Source organism: Amblyraja radiata, chromosome 1 (genome assembly GCF_010909765.2).
Source record: "Amblyraja radiata isolate CabotCenter1 chromosome 1, sAmbRad1.1.pri, whole genome shotgun sequence".
Lineage (NCBI taxonomy): Eukaryota > Metazoa > Chordata > Chondrichthyes > Rajiformes > Rajidae > Amblyraja > Amblyraja radiata.
The window spans coordinates 137,035,792-137,049,050 of NC_045956.1; positions in this window are offsets into that span (position 1 = coordinate 137,035,792).

A 13,259-nucleotide genomic window follows, 5' to 3' on the forward strand; every position below is an offset into this window, starting at 1 on the left:
ATTTAAACAAACTCAACTTGCAACTTCAGGGATGAAATCAACTCATACATGAGATGTGTGGATACATCATTGCCTTCTAAACAATACTATGTCTGTGGGAATGCCAGCTTAAGAAATCATGCTATGCTCATTTCCCTAAATTGCAGGAGACCCAACCGACAGACACCAATACATTTGTGACTGTGATATGTGACTTGAAAACTGGGTTTTCTTTACGTTTCGCTGACATACGCTCACAGACATGGGAGAGAATTCAGGCTGTTTGCCATTCAATTTCACGTGGACATCGACGTCGCACCAGAAAATGTTCAAATGGAACATTGAGATGCAGTGCAGTGATGTATTCAGATCTAAATTTAATGTAACGGATGTATCTCTACTACAGTTCTACAAGAAATATCTTCTTGAAACTGGTATGTATACCAACTTGATAGATCACGCGAAAAAAATGACATCAATGTTCGGCAATACTTACATGTGCGAGCAACTCTTCTCAAAAATGAAATACACCAAGAGTAAATTAAGAACCCGACTGACTGATGCCCATTTAGATGGCATCTTGCATCTGGCCTCTTCCAGCCTGTCACCTAATATTGAGAGACTGTTGAGTGATAAACAACACCAAGTGTCACACTAACTGCTATGAAACTGACAAACAGACACTCAGAGAGGGGTGAGGGTAGTTCCAATACCAGTGTCTCAAACTAACTGCTATGTTCAGTAGACATAATATTGCTTAAATATATAAATATGTCAAAGTTTAGTTAGTATGTGTTATTATTACCTCCAATTATTAACTATGGTGATAGATGTGTCCCGCCATCCGCTCACAGACATGTGTCCAGGTCCCTATGCAGAACAAGTTTGCCGACCCCTGTTTTAGAGGGATATGAACCAAATGTGGACAGGTGGGACCAGTGGATTTGCGGCATCAGTCTGAAGAATGGTCTTGACAGATGTTCTCCAGATATGCTGCCTGACCCACTGAATTACTCCAGCACTTTGTGTCTTTATATTTTACTAGTTGCTGCCTCCATGGCTTTGTGCCATTAGATGTGGCTGATGATGTCAATGTGTAAACTGTGGACACTTCTTTAGGAGCTGCCTGATGGGCCAGAAAGTGGTGGGAGGGTTACTCCTGCTCGCCCCTGAAGACTGGGACGGAACCGGAAGGTGGAGAGAGTCAGCGACAGCTGTGGACACAGGAGAAAGGACCAGTAAGGAAACCTTACCTTACGCTCTCTCAAGATTGGCTGCGGGAGGCGTCCACTCGAGGCACGAAGGTTGATGGCTGAACGGGCGTGAGAGGGATGACGGTTCGCTGACTATCCGGATGGAGGATGAAGGCAACAGCTGGAATGGGCCCTTATGGCTAGCTGAAGCTGGGACTTTGAAAATGCTGCCAAACTGGTGACTTTTGCATAAGGACTCAGTGGGTTGTTTCTATGCAATCCGTACTTAATCGGGGATTGTACTTAGATATGATCATATTATTACTGATCTGTATGCAAACAAATAATTTCACTGTACCTTGGTGCACATGATTGTAAAAGAACCATTGAACCATTGAACCATCTTGACTGGCATGGGCAAGTTGTACCAATGGGCCTGCGTCCATGCTTCTGTGACTAAGAGCAAGGTAATTCCTCATCTTAAATCTGCCTCAAGTATTAAAAACGTAAGTCATAGCAGAGAATCCTTTAATTCCCTTGTTCATGTAGCTAAATGAGATAGGAAGATTTAATAGTTTTCTCACTGAAAAAGTTCATATTCTATTCTCTGAGTGGATGTTAATATGTGTGGGAGTTCTGTTTCTTAAACAGTCTCTTAGGATCGAGGATAACTTGATGCCACTCTAGTTTCAAGGGTTGTAATATGGGATGATAATATGGAACTGCAAACTCCTGAATAGGATTTGTGCTTCTTCTGCAACTTTGGCTTGGGCCTTCACACAAGGCTCTGTGTGAGCTCCCAGTGCATTGACCTGAGGATCTCAATGATATCTGACTGTTTCTTCTCCACTCTGAATCTTAGTTGACCAAAGATTTCCCATACATTATAGAGCCTTACATTATGGAAACATGCCCTTTGGCCTACCTTGTCCATGCTGTGAGCAGGGTTCGATAATATCCTTGATATTTTTCATTAATCTGCTTGGGGATCTCTTCCCATGACAGTGTGGAGTAGACAACCTATTTTAGGTGACTACTGCTGGTGTGACTAGTTGAATGACTCTATGAATGAATAAATGATGTAATGAATGAATGAATTAATGAATTGATAATTAATGCTTTATTGTCACATATGACAAGTCACAGTGAAATTCTTTGTTGCATACCCACGGTATACAAATAGTTGCCATATAAGGGCACTGACAAAGCTACAAGTATCAACAGTATCTGCGCCAGGAACACTTTTCTTCTCCATCTCCTCCACCCCCTTCCTCACGGTGGCCCCCACACGCCGGGTCCCCATTGTCCATTGTTCTTCCCCTTCCTCACGGTGGTCCCCCCCCACACCGGGTCCTCGTTTGTTTCTTCCCTCAGCAGCGGCATCCTCACTCCACGTGGTCCGTCCTCGTCTGTCGGTCGACGACCCAATAGACCGCCACACCGACCTCTCTGCTATCACTGCCGGGTCCTCTCCGGACACCTCCGTGGCTCTGACTCTAAAGGGCTTGTCCCACTTACGTGTCCTTGGTATGCAAATTACACGACCTCGTGGTGGCTTTGAGGCGCACGAGCATCATATGGCCATGCAGAGCCGGTCCCACTTAGAAGCGCGGAGGGGTATGGAGTTGTGCGCGACATCGCGCGGGGCTTCGAAATTTTTGTAGTGAACTAAATCTTTGCGCGCCAACGGCTTGTCGTGGAACTGACGGCCAAAATGGGACAGGCCCAAGACACTGGCATGACGCAATGTCTCACCTTCAACAGCTGCAGAAGCAGGCAAATGATCGCCGAACTCGGCCTGGGGCTCACGGCCGTTGTGGTCCAGTTTCGCCCCCACTTCTACTCCTAGAGTGGCGCCAAGAAAATTGACGATAGACACAAATTGCAGGAGTAACTCAGCGGGACTGGCAGCATCTCTGGAGAGAAGCAATAGGTGATGTTTTGGGTCAAGACCCTTCTTTTCAGACTAAAGAGTTTCGACACGAAACGTCACCCATTCCTTCTCTCCAGAGATGCTGCCGGGCTCGTTGAGTAACTCCAGCTTTGTGTCCATCTTCAAATGACGTCACGCGCTCCAGATGGCTGTGCGTATGCATGGAATCGCGGCCGACCTTCGTGGGACTGTCTCGGCTCAACGCGACCACGAGGTTGCGTAATTTGGGTGCCAAGGACGCGTAAGTGGGACAGGCCCTTAAGTAACATTAATACTAGTACAGGTTTTCCACATCACTAAAGAAGAGTCTGCCTTACTGCCCCTGGTGAAAGTGCATCTTTTTTCTCATGAGGCAAATAATTTCTTTAAGGGTTTGCCATATTGGCAAATCTTGGTAGGATTTTGGCAGAAAGATTATGGATCAGTTTTATTGGAGTAGTTGTGGCACTTAGAGTTATGGAGTAATTGAAATACACAGCTTGTCAATGACAAGCTGTGAAATTGCTGCCTTGGGGGAATTTTCACCCTTTGACGCAGATAATAATGTAAAGGTGGGAGTCAGGTGGGAGAGGTGGGTGTGGGGGTGGGGTGGGGTTAGTATCAAGTATCAAGTATCCTTTATTGTCATTCAGACTTTTCAGTCTGAACGAAATTTTGTGCCTTGCAGTCATAACATAGAATAAAATAACAAAACACACAATTAACACATATTTAACATCCACCACAGTGAGTCTGCCAGGCCCTCCTCACTGTGATGGAAGGCAAAAGTCTTAAAGTCCTTGTCTCTTCCATCCTTGTTCTCCCTCTGCGTTGAGGCGATCCAGGCTTCCGATGTTGTGACCCCGCCGTGTAATGGTAAGTAAGTCCCGTGGCTGAATCCGAGCTCCACGAACGGGCCTGTTCAAACTCCGCGGCCCAGGGCGGTCGAAGCTGCCTAAGCTGCCACCCTCCAGTCCAGTGGGACGAAGCTGTTGTTGCGGGAGCTCCGGAAAACCAGGTCAGCAACCTGGGACCTGCGAGCTCCTGACGATGTCGTCCACTGGGCCCACGGCCGAACCTCCGAGGCTCCGAAGTCAGGTCGCTTCCGCCGCAATGCCGTCACAGCTCCGAAGTCGACCAGCCTCGTGTTGGAAAGTCCTGGCTGGCTCTGCCTCCGGAGCCTCGAGGTCGGTCCCAGTTGGAGGCCGCCAGCTCCGCCATTAGGCCTCAGCCTGGAGAAACTGAAAATCACAATCACAAACAGGCCCTTCAGTCCACCTTGTCAATGTGGACTAAGTTGGCAGTCTTTTCAAAGTAATAATTACATCCTCATTGAATGACAATTTGTTTCTTTCTTGGTAATTATAAAACATTCTGCTGCTTGTACTCCTTATTTGCACATCTTGTCTACGGTGTCAGAAATTTTTGCTTTGGGCAATTTTGCACCTTTTGAAGCAGATATTAATGCAAATAAGATTCTAATTCATACAATACTCTAACAGCAATTGTAAACCAATTTCACTTCTGAGTCACTGGCTATCACCGAGATTTGGCATTCATTAAACCAAATTAAAATAAATTTGCAGTATTTGAATAGTTGTAAAAATCTTTTGTTTGCTTGGGCTAGAAAGACTTTGACGAACATTTTAAACATTTAAGCGAACCTTAGTGGGAGACATGCATCTGCTTTGATGATGCAAGGATTTAAAAAATATGTTACTGTCAACAGCCATTGGCACTGTGGCACAGCAGGCAGCTCTGCTGCATCACATCTCCAGTCAACAATTTTGATCCTGACAGCCAGAGCTGTCTTTGTGGACATCTACATTTCCCTCATGGCCATTCTTGTTTCTTCCCAGTGCTCTGCCCTTCTCCCATGTTCAAATGAGACGGTGGGCTGTGTGTTAAAAAGTTACTGGAAATTGCATCCTATCTAAGTGGGTGGATGGAAAATTGGGTAAAGTTCATGTACAAATGAGTGGAGAGGGGTTATGGAGAAATTAATGGGACTGATGGGATTGCTCTGACAGCAAGTAGACACATTATCAGATGAATGGCCTCCTGCTACGTTGTAAGGAAATATATAATTGAATCGCTGTAATCATCTTGACACCTACATGTGCATTAACATACAACAAGGTTTCACTTGTGACATCTCCCAGCACAATGTGAGAGGAAAGAAAACATTATGAGAGGCATTTGTAGGATAGGATGGTATTAGGATCAGTAAGTAGATCAGAAGGGTGAGTAGAAAATCTCTAGGGGGGATTCAGGAGGAAGCCATCAGCTTTGAGGAGAGAATCTTAAAGAGGAGATTAAGTAGGATTAAAAATCAGGGCAACAACAAGAAAAATGAGGATGGGACAAGATTGCTGTGTAAGTTGAAAGTCTAGAATGGGATGAGAATACGATGGGGATAGTAAAGGGGAAATGATTGCGAAGTAAGGAGAAAGTTAGAGGAAAGCATTAAAGAAATTCAGGGAAGGATTATTGGGAAAATGATCAATGGGTCAGAACAAAGATTGGGGAGGGAACAGAGAAATAATTGATGGAGTGGAACTATGTGAACAATTAGTGGGGTGCTGGTAAAATTTACAAGGAATGATAAAGGATATTGGAAGGGCATGGACACCTAAACCAGAAGGGTTTTGCTGGGTGGAAACCACGATGACATTAGGAAACAGCAGTAGTAAACCTCAAAGAAGAAGAAACCATTCTGGGAATATTCACTGGCAGTGGTTGAGGCACAGACAGGCTAATTAATGTAACTCCGGTTAGGCCTTTATCTTCAGATAATTGCTCTTTTCATTGTAAATAAAGATCAATCTTACTGTATATACGTAGTGGCTTTTGCATTATCTGTAGCTGTAGATACTGCTGTAATTTATGAAAGTGATTGTATAAAACACTCAACCGTGTCCAGTGACTGGACAATCAATAACATTATATTGGGCAGCATTTCAAAGTATCCCTCCTTGTAGGTCATATTCTTTGGTTCATTGAAAATAGGAACTTACCTGCCTTTCTTACCTTAAGAACATTTAGAAAAGTTATTGATTTTAATTGACATCTTCCGTTTCAGGACAGAATCAGAATTTGAATGCTTAGAAGTTGGAAAGACAGACCATGGTATAGAAACAAAGAACTGCAGATGCTGGTTTATGCCAAAGATAGACACAAAGTTCTGGAGTAACTCAATGGGTCAGGCAGCATCCCTGGAGGAAAGGATAGGTGATGTTTCTGGTCAGGATCCTTCTTCTGTCTGAGGAAGGGTACCGGCCCAAACCGTCACCTATCTTCTTCTTCCAGAGATGCTGCCTGACCTGCTGAGTTACTCCGGCACTTTGTGTCTATCTAAGGTAGACCATGGTGCAACTTGTGGCTGGAGTGTGAATGGTTGGGGTTTAGGATGGTCAGCAAGGGATAGATGGGAACTGCAGGTTGGAGAAGAGAATAATGGGTTACATAGTTTAGAGGATTTGAATGGGGGGTGACTTGGTCAGGGTCACGACCTCATGGTTGCTGGTCTTTTGGCCAGTTGTTGGCATGTTCAAGACAGTGACTATGCTTTTTATGGAGATCTTAATATGTATCCTGTTTATTTTCTCTAGGTTTGGTTTTCCTCATTGAAGCCAATTTTCTGATGAAACACTGAAGACGGCTTAAGCAAAATTCTAATGGCTGCTTCGGACATCAGTAATTGATGCTTTTTGATTGTTTTTACACAGCATGCATTCTTACTGATCTCTTCTTGACATCGTAACTTATTACGTTGCACCAGTTGTGCAATTCTCCTTCACAAACACCAGTTATAATTTCTTTATCTACTTTCCAACTTGCAAACCAAATAAATACCTTCCTAAAAATATTGTTTTTACTCAATTGTTTCCAACCGCTTTCCTTTTACAAACCACCTATTGCAGTCTCTAGAGGATATATTTGGTGCAAGGTGCTACATGTAAAATAAGTAAAGCATTCTATTCGTCCATTTCATCCTTAAAACTTCTCACTGCACTTCAGCAGAACCAATCCCAGTTCACCAACACGCAAACAACTGCAATCCAGGCTGTCAGGCCATTATAATTTTGTGAAGCATTAAGTTTTGGCAATGGCAGTATCTATAAAATTAACTTAATTAAACCGGAATTCTGCTGGCATGATTTCTATGATCAACTAATGGGGATTTGGATCTAATTCAATGGTTGTTCATTTCCTGATTCTGCTTAACATCTCTTCCCAGAAGGACTGAACAGTCATAGAATATTGCCAACTCATACTTTCCTAACAATTCCTCTAATTCACCACAGCATTAAGCTAAATTAAAAAAAAGCTCTAAGGCTTGCAGCTGTTTGAGTATTAAATGTCCCTTTAGCAGTTGCATTCATATAAATTGTCTCACATTAATCTCCATTCTTTGCTTCCCTACCTTTCTTCCCCTATTTACCAACAGTTCGGAAATCCAACTCTGAATTTTAACCAGGATGATTATTCTCTATTGCTTTTGGAAATCGTGAATAACTGGTTTTGTGCACCATGCAAATTAGCAATATAATACTGTTTCTAGTAAGGTTCCTGGCCCTGCACAGCCCGATTGCTGGGAAGCATGATTCATAAGGCCAAAGCAATCTAAAGGTGGCAGGTACAGTTGGTTGGACAAGAGGTGAGAGAGATTGTAAGGGGGATAAACATTTAGATTGCAGAGGCAGTAGAAAGTGGATCATGGCATCTAGTCCAGTTCATGCAACAGGCTTGTTCTTGGACATTGGGGTTGGCAGGGGGAGGTATGATGTGGCTGGGGGGTGATTCAGCTCAGGGTGATGAATGGCCTAATTTCAGGGCGCTGAGTCTAAATTGTGAAGGACAGTCCAAATCACAGAGCAGTCATGATTACCAGATAATTTAAATTGTAGCTGGTTGAGTTGTCATCAAAAGTCCATTCATGGTTGGAGCGTGGAGATGATGCTCAGGGCTCCAAATGTGGAGGGAGCAGATTGTAGGGTGATCAATGTTGATACGATGATAGTTGTAGGGGGATGGTGGGGATGCAGGGAGATATTTCTGATGATCATCAGAGTCCCAATGCTGCTCAAATGGCCAACCTAAATTCAGGTTCAGATGGTGCTTGAGTCACAGATGTGGTTTTGGTCGTGCACTATGGTGTCTCTTTGTGATCAGGGGGATCCTATGACAGTTATCGTGCCTGGAAGTGGTCAGCAGAGATGGGTTGTGCTCAGCAGGTAGTGATGGACATCAGTGAGGTCTAGTGGTGATGGTGGAGTCATTGGCCACCGCTGGCAGTCACTGTGTTTTAACGTGATCATTGTTGGTGGTCAGTGGGGACTTGTGACCAGCATGGATACATGGAGGTCAGTCAGTTTGATGAAGGCCAGTAAGGACTGATGGCAAAAGGCAGAAAAAATTGTGGTCAGTCAGTGGGATCCTTTAGCAAATTTGCAGGATGTAATGGCGGTCAGTGGGATCTGACTGGAATCAATATTGGCACAGACCTGTTGATGATCAGGAAGGAATTTTATTGATTTTGGAGGAGCGAGCATTTTCCAAAGCTTCTTATATCTTGGACTCAACCCTAATTGTTTAAATACAACTGCCTGGTATCCTGCGATCTGTGAAAACTGCTGCTTATACTTACGAGTGGAATCGTTCTTAAAATACAGGTAACTGAAAATGTTGAAAGCACTCAGCAGTTCAAGCCACGTATGCGGGAAGGGAAATGGTTAACATTTTAGTTTTGAGACTTCATCATAGCTGCGAAATGTCATCAAAGTTACCAACCTGTGGGAGGATTATTGGCTTCTCCTCCCCACTACAGCAATGTGACATCTGGATACCGTGGGCTCAAGGCAGTTGCAGTGAGTCCTCCAGATTTCTTTGCATGGATATAACCCCAGGTGTTTATGGGGATTAGAATTATGCTCATCGTGAATTGTAATTAATTATATATTGTTTGGTAACTAGTGAAACATGCTACCCTGTGTTGACACAATATTGATTTTGCCTGCAAATATTAGTACAAACGACCCTTTCCTCCCTCTCAGATTGATTTGATATTTAGGTGAGCATCTACATACTGAAAATATAATGCAGTGTAGACAGATTCCAAAAGGGGAGATCATGTATATTCAACCTTGTGAATGCCGTGAAAAACGTAATTAAAAGGTGAAGCAGAGGATAACACAACAGATATAATAAAGATACATTTCTAAAGAAGACTTTAATAAGTTATCAGATGAATGATCAATTTAAGAAACCTGCACAGTCATGAAACAGAGCTGATTGGACAATAGGATTGTTACAATGGCAAACCCCAGAATAGCAAATAGGAAAGACAACAGTTCCATAACAATTTCATGATGTTGTCACATAGATAAGACTTTTTGATGAAGGTACACAAAAATGCTGGAGAAACTCAGCGGGTGCAGCAGCATCTGTGGAGCGAAGGAAATAGGCAACGTTTTGGGCCGAAACCCTTCTTCAGAGTCTGAAGTTCCCCCTCCAGTTAAGGTGTAAACCGTCCCTTTTGTACAGGTCACCCCTACACCAGAGGAGATCCCAGTGGTCTATAAATCTAAATCCTTGCTCCCTGCACCAGCCCCTCAGCCACACATTCAGATCCCCTATCCCCCTGTCCCTGTCCTTACTAGCACGAGGTACTGGAAGCAATCCAGAGATAACCACCCTAGAAGACCTGCTTTTCAGTCTTCTTCCTAACTCTCTGAACTCACGTTGGAGAACCTCCTTTCTCTTCTTCCCGATGTCGTTTGTGCCTACGTGCACAACTACTGCCGGCTGTTCACCTTCTCTCTCTCTTGAATGTTCTGAATTCGGCTCATGACATCCTGAACCCTGGCACCAGAGAGGCAACAGACCATCCTCGCATCTCGTCTGGCGTCACAGAATCTCCTGTGCGCTCCTCGGACAATGGAGTCGCCCATCTATGTTTCTATGTTTCTATGTTTTTATGTTTTACCACTATGGCTCTGCCCGAAGCCGGTCGAGTCCCATCTCTAGGATTGGAGCCACCAACGTGTCCGCCGCTCAGACTGGAAGCTTCATCTCCCCTGACAGTTCCGAATAGGGCATACCTGTTTTAATTAGGCTCAGCCACCTAGGTCTCTTGCACTCCACGGTTACCACCCTTTTTCTCAGTCACACACCTTCGTTCTTCCCGCATCCTCGGCGTTATACTCAACAAGGTCGGATTCGGAATGGGAGGGGGAGTTGAAGTGCTGAGCTACCGGGAGATCAGGTTGGTTATTGCGAACCGAGCGGAGGTGTTGGGCGAAGCGATCGCCAAGCCGATGCTTGGTCTCACCGATGTAGAACAGCTGACATCTAGAGCACCGGATGCAATAGATGCGGTTGGAGGAAGTGCAGGTGAACCTGTGCCACGCCTGGAAAGACTGCTTGGGTCCTTGAATGGAGTAAATGGGGGAGGTAAAGCAAGAAGTGTAGCATTTCCTGCCGTTGCAAGGGAAAGTGCAGGAGAAGGTGTGGCTTGGGTGGGAGGGGACAAATTGACCAGGGAGTTTCGGAGGGGGCAGTCTCCGTGGAGGGCAGACGGGGAAGAGATGGGAAGATGTGGCCAGTGGTGGTATTCCGTTGGATGTGGCAAAAATGGCAGAGGATTATTTGTTGGATGTGATGGCTGGTAGGGTGGAAGGTGAGGACAAGGGGGACTCTGCCCTTGTTATGAGTGTGGGGATGGGGAGTGAGAGCAGAGTTACGGGGTATAGAAGAGACCCTTGTGAGAGCCTCATCTCTATAAAAGAGGAGAACCCCCATTCCCTGAAGAATGAGGACATCTCCGATGCCCTGGTGTGGAATGCCTCATCCTGGGTGCATTGCAGTGTAGACGGAGGAATTGGGAGTAGGGGATGGAGTCCTTACAGGAAGCAGGGTGGGAAGAAGTGTACTCCAGATAGCCATGGGATTCAGTGGGTTTATAGTGGATGTTGGTCAGTAGTCTATCACCTGCAATGGAGATAGTGAGGTCTAGAATTGGTAGGGAAATGTCGGAAATGGTCGAGGTGTATTTGAGTGCCGGATGGAAGTTTGTGGTGAGATGGATGAAGTCAGTGAGTTGCGTGTGGGTGCACGAGGTAGCACCAATGCAGTCGTTGATGTAGAGTTTGGGGATAGGGCCCTGGTACACCTCGAACAAAGATTGTTCGACGTGCCCAACAAAGAGGCAGGCATAGCTTGGGCCATGCGCCTGCCCATAGCTACGCCTTATATCCCTAGGACATTGAGGGAAGTTAGTGTAGAAATAGCAGGGGCTATGACAGAAATATTTCAAATGTCATTAGGAACGGGAATAGTGCCCGAGGATTGGCGTACTGCGCATGTTGTTCCATTGTTTAAAAAGGGTTCCAAGAGTAAACCTAGCAATTATAGACCTGTTAGTTTGACTTCAGTGGTGGGCAAATTAATGGAAAAGATACTTAGAGATAATATATATAAGCATCTGAATAAACAGGGTCTGATTAGGAACAGTCAACATGGATTTGTGCCTGGAAGGTCATGTTTGACTAAACTTCGTGAATTTTTTGAAGAGGTTACTAGGGAAATTGATGAGGGTGAAGCAGTGGATGTTGTCTATATGGACTTTATTAAGGCCTTTGACAAGGTTCCTCATGGAAGGTTGGTTAAGAAGGTTCAATTGTTGGGTATAAATGCAGGAGTAGCAAGATGGATTCAACAGTGGCTGAATGGGAGATGCCAGAGAGTAATGGTGGATGGCTGTTTGTCAGGTTGGAGGCAGGTAACTAGTGCGGTGCCTCAGGATCTGTGTTGGGTCCACTGTTGTTTGTCATGTACATCAATGATCTGGATGAAGGTGTGGTAAATTGGATTAGTAAGTATGCAGATGATACTAAGATAGGTGGTGTTGTGGATAATGAAGTAGATTTCCAAAGTCTACAGAGAGATTTTGGCCATTTGGAAGAATGGGCTGAAAGATGGCAGATGGAGTTTAATGCCGATAAGTGTGAGGTGTTACATCTTGGCAGAACAAATCAAAATAGGACGTACATGGTAAATGGTAGCGAATTGAGGAATGCAGTTGAACAGAGGGATCTAGGAATAACTGTGCATAGTTCCCTGAAGGTGGAATCTCATGTAGATAGGGTGGTAAAGAAAGCTTTTGGTGTGCTGGCCTTTATAAATCAGAGCATTGAGTATAGAAGTTGGGATGTAATGTTAAAATTGTACAAGGCATTGGTGAGACCAATTCTGGAGTATGGTGTACAATTTTGGTCGCCCAATTATAGGAAGGATGTCAACAAAATAGGGAGAGTACAGAGGCGATTTACTAGAATGTTGCCTGGGTTTCAGCAACTAAGTTACAGAGAAAGGTTGAATAAGTTAGGTCTTTATTCTCTGGAGCGCAGAAGGTTAAGGGGGGACTTGATAGAGGTCTTTAAAATGATGAGAGGGATAGACAGAGTTGACGTGGACAAGTTTTTCCCATTGAGAGTAGGGAAGATTTAAACAAGAGGCCATGACTTCAGAATTAAGGGACAGAAGTTTAGGGGTAACATGAGGAGGAACTTCTTTACTCAGAGAGTGGCAGCTGTGTGGAATGAGCTTCCAGTGGAAGTGGTGGAGGCAGGTTCGATTTTATCATTTAAAAATAAATTGGATAGGTATATGGATGGGAAAGGAATGGAGGGTTATGGTCTGAGTGCAGGTAGATGGGACTAGGGGAAAATAATTGTTCGACTCGGACTTGTAGGCCTGTTTCCGTGCTGTAATTGTTATATGGTTATATGGTTATATTTGGAGGAAATGGGAGGAGTCAAATGAAAAGTTTTAAGGGACTTTCCAGTTGCGGCAGAGTTTCAACTGCACCTCCTCGAACCTCATCTATTGCATCCGCTGCTCTAGGTGTCAGCTGCTCTACATCGGTGAACAAGCGTAGGCTTGGCAATCGCTTCGCTCAACACCTCCGCTCAGTTCACAATAACCAACCTGATCTCCCGGTGGCCCAGCACTTCAACTCCCCCTCCCATTCTTTGAATGAATGAATGAATACGTTTATTGTCATTGCACAATACTGTGCAACGAAATTCCATTACATCTCCTCCGGTTAAAAAAATACAAACACGACAACCATTGACACATATGCACACTTATTAGTAAAATAATAAATAAGT